This window comes from Camelus ferus, chromosome 3 (assembly GCF_009834535.1).
Source record: "Camelus ferus isolate YT-003-E chromosome 3, BCGSAC_Cfer_1.0, whole genome shotgun sequence".
NCBI classification, from domain to species: domain Eukaryota; kingdom Metazoa; phylum Chordata; class Mammalia; order Artiodactyla; family Camelidae; genus Camelus; species Camelus ferus.
In genome coordinates this window covers 94,906,140-94,922,265 of record NC_045698.1, presented here as the reverse complement: position 1 = coordinate 94,922,265, position 16,126 = coordinate 94,906,140, and the positions used below count along the sequence as shown (strand labels likewise).

The following is a 16,126-nucleotide window of genomic DNA, read 5'->3' as shown; positions in this document are numbered from 1 at the left end:
TATTCTAATCCCCTTGCAGGACTGGCTTGGTGAACAGAGGGAGGCCTGTGAGTTCACACCTACCCATTAACCCTGGGCCAGCCCAGACAGTGGGCAGACCGGGCAGGACCAAGGCAGCCTCAGGGCCGGCTGCCCCAGTGGACTTTTCACCATTTTTTTTGTTGGGGTTATATATGAAAGACACTTAGAAGACCCCTGGAAATTGTACATAAGGGTTAAAGAACTAAAGTAGAAGAGTAGGGGGTGGGGGAGCCAAGAAAATGTGAATAAATTACCCAAAGGGCTATTAGGAAAGAAAGGTGAGGGCTGTTTTCTGTACTTCCAAGGATCAGCAAGAGGTAGCTGGAATTAAAAATCAATGATAAGACGGGCTAAAATCAGAATTTGTTTTCAAAATGACTTCAGCAACATGACCCAGATCAGCTTAATTTACTTCCATTGAATTAAACCACAGTGAGGACCAGAACTAAAGCATGATAGTAGTCTGTGGTCCTGCCTTGCTGCTGGATCTGGAACTGGCTGAAGGGTTCCCTGTGAGATTGAGGAGCTCAGCCTGAGCAGTCAAGGGTTTGGTTTCTCCTTGAGATTCCCTTTACAGTGAGTGCATACAGGAGTAAGGAACAAATGAGGAAATTACCCATCTTCTCAAATTTTTATCAAAGGAATGTATGATGAAAAAAATAATTCAGATAGAACCAAACAACATACAGTAAGAAATAAGCTCCCCCTTTCTTAATACTTTCCCTTGCCCTAATCTCAGTTCTCAGACTCAGCCTCATTAATCATTTATTTTATACCTGGGCATAAATCTTTTATTCGTACATAGGCATATATTCACATGCCCATGTAAATACACATATGTATTTATTTATTTATTGTCTTAAATGTATTAAAACATACTCCACATTCAGTTCCCAACTTCTTTTTTTTTTTTTCACTCAATAATAAAATCTGCAGAGATGTCTTTCCATGTCAGCACCCAGGAGTCCTCTCCTCTCTCCCCAACAGGAACAGAGTGTTCCATAAATGCACTGCAATTTATGTAACATTTCCTTATTGATGGATCTTCAGGTTAGTTGCAGCTTTTGTTTTAATGAACAGCTCTGCACTGAATATCCTTGTACATATAGCTTTGTGCACTTCTGTGAGCATATCTGTAGGCTGACTGCTCAAAATGGTCAAAGAGCACAGATATTTAAAATTGTGTTACAACTTGACAACTGCCCTCCCAAAAAGCAGTCCAAAATTATAAGTATCACTAGCAGGGTATGAAAGCTTCTTTTACACACTTCCTTGCCCACAGTGAGTGCTACCAAACTTATTAATTGCTGGTGGTTTCGTAGGTAAGAAATGGTCACTTTGTGCTACTTTAATTTGAATTTTTTATAAGATTACACAACTTTTTGTTTATGGTTCATTTGTATTCCTTTTTCTGTGAATCATTTGTTCCTATCTTTTGTCCACTTCTACTTGGTTCATTCCTCTTTTAATTTTTGGTTTGTAAGAATTATTTTTATGAAAAAGAAATCAGACCTTTATCTACACAGTATGTGGCAAATATTTTTCAGCTTGTTGTCTTTTTTTATCTCTTACAATATTCTTTTCTGAACAGAAATGTTGTGTAAATTTTATACTGTTTTATCTGTCGGTCTTTTAGTGGTGGTCTCTAGGTTTCATGTCATACTTGGAAAGGTATTCCTATTCAAAGATTATTTTTTAAATGCATTTGTCTTTTCCTCTAGTATCGCTACAGTTTCATTTTTGTGTATTCAACTCTTTAATCCATCTGGAATTTATTTTGGTATGAAGAAGAAACTCTCTTAACCTTCTTAACAGTAACACTCCTCTGCCCCTTCCAACAAGTTACCAAGATTTGATTCCATTTGTATAGTCGAAAACTTCTAGCTGGAAAATATCAACCAAGGGAACTTACTGTAATTCAGGAGAATGAAGGTGGCTGTCAGTGGCCGTGACTACCCCAGCTACCCATCAAATCCCAGATACATACATTTAAACCATAAGTTTTCAAAAGAAATAGCCCAAAGCCATGCTCAGTTAATTTTTTTTTATTTTAAAGGCTTTTTTACAGGCTTTGGATTATTTTAGTGTTTGGTTTTTAGGCTGAATAATGCTAAAAAGTTATGGTTCTTTTCTTCCTCCATTAGGCTGCAGGAGAGGAAAAAAAATCTTTTTCCCTCTACCCTCCTAGGTTCCCTGGCTAGATAAAGCCCTGTAAACTAGACTGAGCAAAAGACAGGTAAACAAGAAAAAAACAAATAGGAGTTTATTAAAATGCGCATTGTGCAAAAAGAGGAAAGAACTCAGAGATGAGTAATTCAAAGGGGTGGTTAGGACTTGGGCTTATAAATCATCTTAACAAAAGAATAAATTTTTAGAGTCATGACAAGACAAAAGAAAACAACTGTGAGCTTCTAGCGGCATCAACTGTGGGAAGGTAAATATAGGAGGAAACTATGGTAGATGAGAAGCAGTTTTAACAAGGTTGTTCTGTAGATTCCTCTAGTGCTGTCTCTAGGCTGATAAGGATCTAGAGTTGTCTCTGGTGACTAACTGGTTTTCCTTGGTAGAGAGGGAAGGGGCGACACCCTTCACAAATTTATGTTCTGCTTTTAGCCAAATAGCAGGAGGACAGAGAGTTTTTTTGTATCTGCTTCTTCTCAATTGCCTTTTTATCTCAAAAGAATCCTTATGCCAAAGTGGCATATTTTAGGGCAGCAGATTCTAAGCTGGCAAATACTACTGCAGCTCCTGGATTCCAGGTGGAGTTGCACTTAATACCAATCAAGAAAACTAAGAGAAATGCATTTGATTGCAAAAGGAAAAAAATTTCTATCATTGAGAACTCTCACTTGGCATTGGTGAACTAAGTGTCCCTCTCTTTCTTTCTCATTTATAAACTGTGTGATCAGTACCTACCAGAAGTGTTATACACTCAAACACAGTGTAGGGATAAGACGTTCTGCAATAAACACTGAATATCCTGGCATGGGCTTCCTTTCAAAACATGTACTGCCCTAGCAATAGGAGGCTACGTACTTTTCCATCAGCTCTCAATAAGATAGATCAGGTTGTACAGTACCATCTGCACTGGAGGAGCTGAAGTACAGATTCTGGTCACCATAGAGGCAGAATGGTGTAAGATCCAAGAAAACTAAGAAAACTAAAGCTGTAAACCTAGTCCTAAAATTACAGTGATGTAGGAATAACTGAGGCTCAAATTTTCTAAATACTATCAATTCTCAAACAGAAGAGGGCTCCCCAGATGCTCGGTAGCATAATTATCTTTCATATCATTATGATCTCTCCATCTCCCATACCTACAGTGTGAAATTAATAATAATGACCTGTGTTTCTGGGCTCCAGAGCAAGTTTGCTAATTACTGATAGATAAGTGCTTTGAAAATTAAGAGGGGCCATACTGAGATGCTAAGTTCCTCTCTCTGTCACACACACACGCACGCACACATGCACATGCACACATCCTGGAAATACAACACACTTTCTGTTTATCAACAATATAATTGCTTGGACATGGGGGCTCAGAACTCATGTTTGCATTTTCGGGAAGAGTACCATGCTTTTTGCATGATGAAGACCAGGGCTTTTTCTGTTGAGGGTTAATAGCTCTCTCCTGCTTCTCCTACATATTCTTTGAAAACAGAGCCCAAGAAACTTTCTGATGAAAATTTATCTTCCCTGGTGATTACTAATTTTGCTTAAAGTTTATACTCCAAAGAATTTGACCAGTATCCTCCCATAGCACATCAGACACTTGATGTTTAATGTGCTTAAACTTGATGTTTTATCATAAACATGAAGATGAACCCCAGGAAATGTGGCAAAAATGTTTTAATTTGACTGAAAAAACTAGGAGCAAGAGTTTATTTCCCCAAATGGTTTTCCCTCAAAGATTTTAAGTGTAGAAACCAGATTTTACACAAAGAGTTGGATTTTTTCTTTACCCAAGGCACATATGTAAGGAGGGTGGTCATGGTGGTAAGATTTTGTAGATTACTTGAGGGAACCAAGTAGCTTGGTCACGTTCTGCAGAAGACATGGCATATGTCACAGAGGTAATATGGCATCATAAAGGAAGATCCTCTTGGGCCTAGATGAGGGGCACCGAGTGAGGAGACCCAGGCTCTAGCATGAACTGATATGTGAATTTGGCTCAGTCATTCTACTGCTCTGCAGTCATCCTCCTCATTCAAAAAGCCAGGTACTTTGACTAGTAATCCCTTGTTGAGTCCCTACTTCTCTAGCCCTTTCTGCTTCTCATTTCTGCAGAGCATTTTCATAAACAACATCTAAGTTTAGATTTAAGAAGAGATTATTATTTCCATTGTACAGACGAGGAAATGGACTGAGAGTGGTTAAATGATCTTCAGCAAAGGGTGGTCTTCTTTCTGCGTACCAGATACTGCACTAGGTACTAGGTCTACAAGCATGGATGAGACCTGAACTCTGCCCTCAAAGCAACAGAAAAGAGTGGAGAGCTGAGGGATAATTACAATGTAGGAGAGTAGGAGCAAAATGCTATGATAACACAAAGAGAGCAACGAACCGCCTGGTGATGCGGGGGAAGGATTCTTGGAAGAGATGATATTTTGAAGTGGTTCTTGAAGGTTAAGTTTGGCAAATAGAGAAGAGAACTAAAGGCATAAAGGCAGACGAATAAGCACGTGCAGAGGCATGAAAAGCCCAGTGTGCTTGGTGGACAGGTGTAGCTGGAGGGGAGGTGAACTTATGGGAAGAGGGCTAATCTTCGTGAGGTATATTAAAATATGATAATAAAGATGCATGGATTTTTTTTCCTGTAGATTTTTAACCAAGGGGATAACCAATGGTCTGGCTTCCAGGTAGAGGGAACTGTTGCTGTTAAACAGATCACTCACGAGGGTAATTCAAAAATCTTGATACTAAATTATAAGGACTTGAATTAAGATCAAGACTGTGAGTGTGGGCAGTAGGGGTCAGACAGTAGAGATCTTTGGATCAGAATCCATAGTTCTTGGTAACTAATTAGTAAAGACAACGACAAACCCAGGATTTCTAGCTCAGGAAGCTGAGTAGATGGAGACTCTATTTACTGAAGCAGAAAGCAGATCAGGTTTGATTGTCAGACGGAAGACCCATATGCTCAGTTTGGGGCATGCAGAGTTTAAAGTGTCTGCAGGACTTACCAATGTAGGTGACCATATGGCAACTGAATCTTTAAATCAGCTCCTTAGAGTACAGGTTGGCACAGGAGGTAAAAACCCAGGAATCATCAGCTCACAGGTAACAGTGGAAGCTGTAGAGATAAATGAAAGCATATCAAAGTCTCAGTTTCCTTTTTTTACATTCACAAAAAAGCTCTAAGTCCTACTTCCAAGTGTTATTCAGTCATTCACTGGATAAATAGGCAAAAAAATTGGCATCCGATTTTCCTGATTAGATTTGAACTTACTTAAATGCAATCACTTACTCATCTTTTCCATGTCTTCCTGGACTTCTAGAAAATCAGCGCAGTTTTCTATGCACAAGACAATGAGCCCTTAACAGGCAGCTCTGGCTCCAAGACCATCTCTTAGAGACAAGTATACCCCTCCCACTACTCCTAGATCAGGTCCCTGGTAGCCACACACCAGCAGTTGCTCCTCAGCTTCCAATAAATAAAATTCGAATCAGAGTATATAAATGGTCATTTTATGCAACATTTATTAAGTCCTGTAATGTGGCATGCCATGGGCTGAGATATACAAACGAATGAAGTTGATTAGCTAAGCCTGAAAATGTCAAAAATACAGAGAGAATTTGGACAGGGCTCCTGGACCCTAAGAATAAAAAGCACTGGGTGCCCAAGCATGAAACAGGGCTATTTCCCCAGGGATACCAGGAGAGCCATCCTGGAGTTACCTTCAAGCTGGTCTTGAAAAAGGACAGAGGTTTTTAGAAGAAGTAAAGAGGACTTCAGTCCAGGCATGAAAACACAAGGTAAAAAGAATGGTGTGTGCTCCTTGGATCAGAAAAATCATAAGTACTGATTTGCCTAATTTGGTTTTGGGGTTTTGTTTCGTAATTAGTAGAACTCAACACTTTTTTAATTGCTGCTTTGCCATCCAGTCATTAGTCCCTCTTAATAGCATTTTCAGCAATCACAAGCAAATTTTTAAAAATGCCTTCGATACATACACTGTGCTATAATTACTCTTTGAAACAAGTCTCATGAACATTTACTATTCTGAATTCATAATCAGGTGAGTTATGACATAATCCTCTGGAAGGGTATGTTATCTGATGATGCCAATTCTAAATGAGTGTTTCTCTGAAATGTTTTCACAATATACAGTAAGTACAAACAAGATGCACAGGTCACATTTGCTCTGAATCTCATTTTGGATCTTCTTTTAATTTGATCTTAGGAAAACAAAGTTATTAGATATCAAATAGGAAAGACTGCATCCCTGGCCAAGACAGCAACAAGGGTGGATATTGCTCTTCAACACTAAGATTTAAAGTTTCAGCAAACTTTATCCAAAGGAAAAACAGGCAGGTTTGAACACCATAACTCAAAATTTTTTCTGTTTATATTGGCAAATGTGCAATTCATGTAGAAAATTAAATTGTTGTAAGAAAAAGAAAATTCATCTATAATCCCATCAGATACTAACATGTTAAGGAATTTCCTCACAGTGTTTGATGCCCAAAGCATGCCACATATGAGCTCCTGCTATCCCTCTGCACCTTAAATCCTGCTCGTACGAAAACTTAGATGTATCCCCAATCCATTGCCATTCCTGCACCCTTACCACCGCTGCATCTGACCAGGTGATCACAACTGCTTCTACCATAATCCTACCTCCAGGCCACAACACTCCCCAACGCTGAGGCAGGTCTTGCACACAGGGCTAGAGGATCCCACTGAAGTACAAATCAGACCATGCCATTCTCTCACTTACAAAGCTCTGGTGGCTCCCCACTGCCTATGGAATGAAGTTCAAGGTCCTTATCATGGAAGACAAAACCCTCCATGTCCCGGCTCCTGTCTATGTCCCCAGACTCACCTTCTGCTGCCCTCTGCCTCTGCTTGCAGTTCCCTGTATATTCATGTAGCATGTTTTTGTGCCTCTATGCCTTTGCTCATGCTGTGTCCTTGACTTGGGATGCCCTTCCTCTGCCTCTTGAACTTTGGGAACTATGATTGACCCTTTAAGACCCAACCACAACTTAGTTCCTCTGGGCAACTTCCCTAAATACACAGGCAGGGCTAAGAGCCCATCTTTGATGCTGATGTCCCAAAGCACTGAGCCTACATCTGTCCCTTATCAACTAGTTACTGCCACAATAATGTTGTATTACAAACCAACCCAAAACACAGTAGTCTACACTTCAACATTTATTGTCATGTTCACAAGTCTGCGGGTCAAGGGAGGAGGCTCTACTTATCTCATTCTGGGATCCAGGTTGGATGAACAGTGGAAACCAAGGGCACTCTTGGCGGAGGCTCAGAACCCCCAGAGAGATAAGGGGAAATGCATGATGCCTCTTAAGACCTAGGCTTATATAAAGGTCACACACTGTAGTATCATGGGCTAAATAAGTCCCATACCAAACCCAACATCAATGGGAAAGGAAGCATGCTTGTCTCATGGAGATGGGGAAGGAGGAAGGAAACATTTGCTAAACGTGGAGCTAATTTAACACAGTGCTCACCTCATAAATAGTGAATATGTTTCCAGTTGCTCACGCCAAAAACCTCAGCATCACTCATCCTTATCCCTTCTTTCTTTTATTTTTTCTTTCTTGATATCCAATCCATCAATAAATCTGCTTGGCTCTATCTTTCAAAGACATTCAGAATTCTACATTCTCTCCCTCTGGCTCCTGTCTACTTCCCTAGACTCATCCTCTGCCACCCTCTGTCTCTACTTGCAAGCTTGATCGTTTACCTTTCTGGTCCAGGCCACCTTCATCGCTCCCCTAATTAACTGCAAATGCCTCTTAATTGGTCCTCCGGCCTCTGCTCTTGCACCTTACACTGTATCCCATCCTAGCAGCCAGAATGATTCACTTCAAGCATATACCAGATCATCCTAACTCCACTTCTTAAAACCCTCCAACAACTCCCTGCCTCACCAGAGTAAAAGCCAGAGTGCTACATGTGCCTATCAGGGCTTTGGCCTTCTGTCTCCTGCTGCTGCTCTGTTCTCCTTACACACTCCGTCCCAGCAACTGGCCTCCTTGCTATTCTTCAAAAAGACCAGACACTCGCCCTCTTCTGGCTTTGCACTCTTCTCCCTCTTCATAAGTCTACATAGGTAACTCCCTCCTTCACCATCTTTGACTCTCTATCCAACATCACCTCCTCAGGGAGTTCCTGCCTAAGCATCTATATGTACAAAACAGAAATCTGCAGCCCCCAGGCCCTCAGTAAAAGATAAGCTCCAAGAAGGCAGGTGCTCCATTTTGCTTTTGGCCATATTCCAAGACTGAGAACAGTGCCTGGAACAGAGTGGGAACTCAACGACTATTTGTTGAATGAGTGACTCATTCATATACAGCACTGCCATATAACATGAGAACAACTCATTATGTGAAGTCTCCCCTGTGGGTGGGCAGTGACCGTATCTCACTCTTCCTTACATCTCCTGTATTGTCACTGCTTCTAGAACACAGAAGACTCAGTAAGCACAGGCTGAACTGGGTGGAACACTTTGTAAGGATGGATTACTGGAAAGCACTCAAGCTCTCACTCTAACAGATTCAGACTGTTTCTACTACTTACCAATTGAGTTTATTTGGAAGGAAATGTTTTCCCAGGAAATACTATGAGACTGAGCATAAAGAAACTCAGGTTTAATTAATTAAAAGGCACAAAAAAGGAGCTCCTTATCCCACTTGGCTGTAGGACCTTCACTGTTCTTCCCTCTGGCCTGTCAGCTTCCTGAGGGCAGAAACCATGCCTGCCTTGCTTCTCACTGTATCTCCAGGGCCTGAGCACAGTGCTCTGCACAAGATGGAAGCTCTATTCATTTTTATTGATTAAATAAATAAATAAAGGAATACATGAGTTCTTCTACGAGCCAATCCACAGACCAAAGTGGTTTACGTGTGCTTGTGGATGAAAGCTTTGGAAGGATCCAGGAACAGAAAGTTAATTCAGCATCATTCTGCAGCTATACTGTATGCCTCCGCTCCTACATGGCAAACAGACCCAAAAGTCATGCCCGGTGCACCGTGAACAGCAGCCACAGTGCTGCCCCCTTCGGAATTCAGCTGGCAAAAGCAATGTCGCCTCACCCTGCCACATTCAGTTTCTCTGTGTATCTGAGGAGTGAGTGAGCTGCAAAGTGCTCCAGCCACTGTAAGGGGGCAAACCTGCCAGTCCTCTGTCTCACCCTTTCCCATAACTTCTCAACGTAAAGACAGTGATCCTACAGAGGGTAGGGGGATCTGTTATAGAATGGAGGTGGATGGTCCTCTGGTAGGAGCTGTAAGACCAAAAAGGATGTGGGGGAGTGAACATACTGGCACCTGAAGGAGAGGCTTAGGGCCTGGGGAGCAACAGGGATGGCACATCCTGTTAGGGATAACTTCCGCCTTGACATTCTGATGCCAACGCACCTGCTGGTAACTTAAGAGTGCAGGGCAAACTTGGCTTCCTGAGCTCAGCCAGGCTTACCTCCTGGCCTGCCCCTCAGTGCAGATGCATGGGTACTGCCTCACTCCATTTCATCACCTTGTCTCTTACCAACAGGCCCCTTTAGGGTGATACTCAGGGTTTCAGAGAACATGACAAGGCAGTTGGTATTTTTATCAGATGAGTACTCTCCAGTGTTAGTATTATGGAAATTGGAGTCAGCATACCCAAGTTCAAATGTCAGCTGCCACTGAGGTCTCTGGGCCTCAGTTACCCTGCCTATAAAGAGGAATGATGACACTATCTACTTCCCAGGTTTGTCATAAGAATTCAATGAGGTAAATATGTAAAGCCTTCAGCCCAGGGCCTGACCTATAGTAAGCATTCAGTAAATGATAACTAACAGTAGTAATAACTGTAACAGGCATACACTTTAATATTGTCTCCCATTCTAGTTAGCACAGAGACCAACCAGTCACACTGAGGCCAACCCCAGGAAGGCAGGGGAGAGGTGGGGCTGCTTCTATGTAAGTGAACCATGGGGCTTCCTATGGGTCCCTCTTTCTCCTTCAACTCACACATCTGACTGATTTCCTGAGCCACAGCTTGGAGCAATCACTCTACCATGGAGCAGTGACCTATGGTTGATAGAAAGATGAAAGAAGGCAGGGGAGGTGGGGAGGCGGTGAGGAAAAGGAGATAAAGACAGGGCCTTGGAGATTCCAGGGAGGCCTGGAGCTGTGAGGGGTGGGATCGGGGCAAGGCTCACAAAGGCAGACCATCTTGCCTTTCCATCTTGGTTCCCGAAGAAAAAGCAGAAAGCTGAGGAGAGGCTCTTCTGGGAGCTCAGCAAGAGAGAACTAAGCAGCATCTTTAATCTGGATAAGGATGTGCAGAGAGTGTACATGAATTCCTCTCTCCATACACGAGCGCGTTCGTGTTTAATTGTGAGAAGTTATGTAAAACACTGGATAATGTGCATAATTTATGCACATAACCATCTGTGCTTAAAGGAGCTCATACCCATCACAGTCTACCCTTTGGTGAATGTTCTCCACCCTCTGGGCCAGTGCACTTGCCAGGCCCTCTTCCTGGATTGGGTCCCCATGACCTCTCCTCCCCACACCTGCCTCGCCCCTGCTAGCTTCTATTCATGCTCAGGGCTCATTTTATACTCTGCCCCCTCTTGGAAGTTCCCCATACCTGTAGTTGGATGGCATGTCACAAGACACTTACGTCACCTTGTGGTCGTTACCTAGACACTTGTCATTCTCTCTAGCAAGACCCTGAGTTCCTCAAAGGCAAGGACTGCATTTCATTTAGGTTGTGTCTCCAGTACCTGGTACACAGTGAGTGCTCAAATATACTTGCTGAATTTGAGTAAATTACTTGAATTGCTCATTTGTTTCCTTGAAAGACAGCCTCTATCCTCCTTAGGCAAGCCACTAAATCTGTCAGAGAGGACTTGCTACAAAGTCAACAAGCAGAGCAAACCATTACTTCTGGGACAGCATAATGTCATGGTGACGGGTTAAGGAGCCCCTTACAATGTCAGTAGCTACCAATTAAGTAAACCAAAAACCAGCTTGAAAACCAAAGTATCAGAGGCATTGTCAACACTGCCTGGCTAAGAAGGGCAGTGCAGTCACCTGTAGGTCCAGGCTCAGCACACAGGGCCTGCACCTCCGCTGTGGGCTATCAAGCACTCTGCTCCAACCCCATGCTCCAAGGCGCTGCCTGCACCTTCCCCAAAGGGCGGACACAAGGTGAAGCTGCCAATTAAATCCAACAATGGATGTGTCAGCTTTGTTAGAAAAGGCACTTGAAGGTCAACACCACAAAAGAGACAAATTTTCCATACACTCTGCTAACCTACAAGCCACATGTATCATAATACTGGCTCACCCTTGCCACAAATACTGTTAAGCAACCTATATGGGTTAGCTTATTTACTCCTTGCAACAATCCTATACAGTTAATAACAGTATCATCCCCATTATACAGGTTAAGCTAGAACACACAGAGAAATTAAATTATACACTCAAAATCACACAGACAGCATGCAGCAGAGCTGGGATTATGAATCCACACACTGAGTATAGAGCCCAAGCACTACCCACTCAGCCATCCTTCTCATGCAAAGACTGATCAGGCCTGTCCTGAGAAAATCTAAGATCACCAATGGCTCACATACAATCATCTTCCCCAAATCCTGAGAACCTGTTGGGAAATGCAGGGAGTAAGTTCAGGATGAATAAAGGCAGGTCTCCCACAGATAGCAAATAAAACTGTCAAGGAGGCAGGGGGTGACCAGTGGCAGAGTTTGAGAGCCGGGTCTTTGAGAGGGTCACTGGAGCAGGTGGCCAGCACTACCATCCACACTCCTGGGTCACAACCATGGATTCTGAGGACCCAGGGGATGTCTAAACCCCACTGGGAAAGCCAAGGCGAGAAATGCTGGCTATCTGACTCATACGTCATTATACATCATACTGGACTTGAACCACCTTCTTTGGATCTGTGTCTCTAAGTGGAAGTAAATGCTGAAGGATATTTGCCTTTAATGATCCTACGGAGCACGGGCTTATTGATATGGCGACGGTTAATGAAATAATTAAGTGTGTGCATGAAAGCTAAGACATGGATTGAAATTTTTCAATTTGCATCTGCAGTAATGAGCGACAGGCTCAGGTTCTTACCCTGCATTTCACATCCATTAATTATTTCAGTGATTTCAGTTACAATTAATAAGGATTCAGCCATGTGTGTTAAATCTTAACATTCAGTTTTCCCATCCATCACCTGAGTGAGGGGATGTGCAGAAAGGAGTACTGGAGGGCAGGATGAGGCACTTAAGTCCTTTCTCAGCTAAAAGGCACTGATCCAGACCCATGTGCGCAGTCCCATGTTACGTGCTTCCCGTCTTACCTCACTGAATCCTAGTGATACAATTTCAGTAAGTGTTTTAGTCCCTCTTTATGTCATGGCTGCCTCCTGGGTCACCCCTCAGAACCTGCACTCAATTCCCCACCAGGTTCCTCGTATACCCTGCTCTGTCCTCACATCCACCTTCTTCATCTCTAGATACCCTCCCACTACACTCTCTCAAAGTCATAGTCTTTCTTCGGCAAAATCCCCTGTCTCGCTGCCCCCTTCTCTTAGAGCTGCATCATCTTGTTGCTCTTTCTGAAGACTGGCTCCCCTAAGGACACACTTCCCCAGCATTCCTCCCATTGGGGTTCGTTTTGCTCCCACAGTCCTCATGCCATTGGGCATGGAGAAGGGGAAGGAGGGTGTACCCCTCTTTCTGTGCCTTACCTCTTCCAGACCTTTCTCCTCTCCTCCCTAAAAACACTGAGCTCTGAACCACATTCATCAGATTATGCTACCCATTACTCCACATCAATGCAGTCTGCAACAATGGGTCATGCTCTGTCATTTCTCCATGGTTTTAATTTCTGCTATTTAAACTCTTGACACTTTGATATATACACAGATCATCCTTTTAACACCTTAGCTCAGTTTTATGAACTCATCTCCTTCTGTGGTCTTACTTTAGTCACCATGAGCCACCCTGAGCCTACACCTGTCATGATCATTCAATGAAAACTCTCCGTAATCCAAGCATCATCACATATTATACTCTATGACTTCCGGCTTGAATGTTTCCATCTCCCTCTAATACCCCAACTCTGTCAATCTTTTGCCTACCCCCAGGACTTCCAACTCATTAATCTGACCATCTTCTTTAAACAAACTTTATTTTTAGAGCACTTATAGGTTCACAGCAACATTGAGCAGAAGGTACAGAGTGTTACCATATTCCCCCTGCCCCCACAGATACACAGCCTCTCCCATTGTCAGCATCCCCTAACAGGGTGGAACATTAGTTACAACTGATGAACCTACACTGACACATCATTATCACCCAAAGTCCACAGTTTATATTAGGGTTCACTCCTGGTTTTGTACATTCTAAGAGTCTGGACAAATGTATAATGACGTATCTACCATTATAGTATCATGCAGAGTAGTTTCACTGCCCTAAAAATCCTCTGTTTACCCTTCTCTCCCCCCAGCCCCTGGCAACCATGATCTTTTTACTGTCTTCATAGTTTTATCTTTCCCAGAATGTCATACAGCTGGAATCATACAGTATGAAGCCTTTTCAGATTGGCTTCTTTCACGTAGTTATGTGTATTTAAGGCTCTCCCATGTCTTTTCATGGTTTGATAGCTCATTTGTTTTTAGCACTGAATAATATTCCATTGTCTGGATGTGCCACAGTTATTTATTCACTTACTGAAGGATTCCTGGTTGCTTCCAGAGCTGCTATAAACATCCGTACACAGGTTTTTGTGTGGACATAGTCTTCAACTCCTTTGGGTGAATACCAAGGAGCATGACTGTTGGATCATATGGTAAAAATATGTTTAGTTTTGTAATAAGCCACCAACTTTATATTTTAAGTGGGTTTCTTGTAGACAACATACAGTTAGGTTTTTCTACTTTCTTTCTCCCGTGGAAGTCCTGTCTCCATACCAGCCTTAATTCTGTGGACTATAGCCTCTGTTCCTCAGCCCCTATGTTGATTTCTTGTATTCGCTGGCAAAAATACAATCCTGGTAAAATCTAATTCTCTACCTACTCCATGCTGGCACTCAGAGAGGTGAATGTGGTGACAAAAATCAACCACGCTAGCTGGTCTCATTTTAAATTTCTGACAATGAACCTCAAATGGGTTCTCACTGTTCTTCAGCAATCATATCCTGCCTCCCCCGTCTATTTACTCTTAAATCTCTCTAAAATCTATTTCAGACCTCCTTTCCTCACACTTCCATCACCTCCTCCCCAATTCCTACCCACAGCTGATAACGTTTCTTCCTATTTTACTGGAAAAAAATCGAAGCAGTAGAAAAAAGTCTCTGCAGAGTCCCACCATCAATGCATTCAGCTACTAGCATCCTTACCCACATACTTGACCTTCCCTCCTACTACAGATAAACCATATATGATTCTATCCAAATTCATTCCTCCATTTAAACACTGCACCCGATCTTCCATTCATATATGCTGTTGAATTACTGGCTTCATATAATGATATACTGATATCACAGACAATGATCAGCATAATTACCTACTGGAAAATTCCCATCAACATACAAAATATTATGGTTTCTTCCATCAGGAGAAGGAGGGAAGGAAGGCAGGTAGGCGAAGAGGGGGGAGAAGAGGAAGAGTGAGTGAGGAGTAAAAAGAAAGCTTCTCTTGACTCTACTTCTCACACCAGCTATTTATCCATTTCTCTGTTCACCTTTGCAATGAAACTCCTCAAAAGGGTCATCGATATCACAATTCTTTTCTCTCTTCCCTTTCTTTATCCTTACCAGTCATACCCTCTACCCTCTCAAAACTGCTCCCATCAAGGTGACCAATGACCTCCAACTTGTTACATCCATGATCAAATCTCAGCCCTCCTCTTATTTGGGAATAATTATATTATCAGCTTTATAAGGTAACTATGACCATTTAATTAAATACTAAAATGTCTAGAAACCTTTTATTGTACTGATTTCTTTCTTAATAATTTAATCACTTTTTAATTTATTGGAATTAGAATAGCAAGACCTATATTTTTGTGAATTCAGCATCTCAGTTTTAACATCCATGGCCCTTCTCTTCTCAATTTATTTTTTATATTCCCGTATTTCCCAAACTATAGTACTTATGAAACAAAGTTTTGTATCATCCTTTAAACTTCTTTTTTTAGTTGAAGTATAGTTGATTTACAATGTTAAAAACTCAGCCTAAATGTGAAAAGCAGAAACTTCCCAGGTTTAAAGAATGCACACATATGTTGATTTATCACCATTTGTATTTCAGTTGGAGCTTTCAATAAACATTCCTTCCCCATAAGTGGATCTCTGAAGGGAGGAGGGGGGGAGTGAATGTGAGGCTCACACTCTTTTTTTAATCTAATTTCTAAGGTCTCCATGGAGGAATGAGTGTTAATTACACTGTACTGTGTGGGTGTCTCCACAGCATCAGTCTGAGAAATCTATCTTTTGACCGACAGAATAATGAGCTTCTCTCGTTTGATTTAAGTTTGTCAGTAGCTTTGAAAAAGTTTGAGAGTTGGGGTTTTTAACCAAAGTCAAACAAACTAAACTGGTTTTTAATTACAGAAGCTGGAGCAAGTTTTGTTATTTGTGTTATCTACTGTTAACTGTACTAAGCATTTTACACTGTTTGGTATTGACTCTCCCAGTGATTATATGGTGTATACAGTATTACAGATCAAAAATTGAGATGCAGAAGAGTTACACGGCTTGCTCAATTTCTCATAACTGACAAGTAGCAAAAAAGAAGTTCAATTTCAAGGTCCTTCTGACTTCAAAACCTGTGCACTTACCTACTATACTATCGAATCTGTCAGGTATTCATATATCCATGTCCCAGTGCACCCTTTATTTCCTCAAGTTA

General features: G+C 41.9%; 1 protein-coding gene and 1 long non-coding RNA gene across 2 annotated transcripts in view; one reads left to right on the top strand and one right to left on the bottom strand.

Moving 5' to 3' along the window:
• LOC116662720 overlaps positions 1-16,126 on the bottom strand; it is a 114,702-nt gene that overhangs the window by 10,890 nt on the left and 87,686 nt on the right. The window contains exon 6 of the long non-coding RNA XR_004318727.1: positions 5,205-5,314. This is a non-coding gene — a long non-coding RNA (uncharacterized LOC116662720). The remainder of the gene's footprint in view (positions 1-5,204; positions 5,315-16,126) is intronic.
• TRPC7 (transient receptor potential cation channel subfamily C member 7) overlaps positions 1-16,126 on the top strand; it is a 118,763-nt gene that overhangs the window by 19,892 nt on the left and 82,745 nt on the right.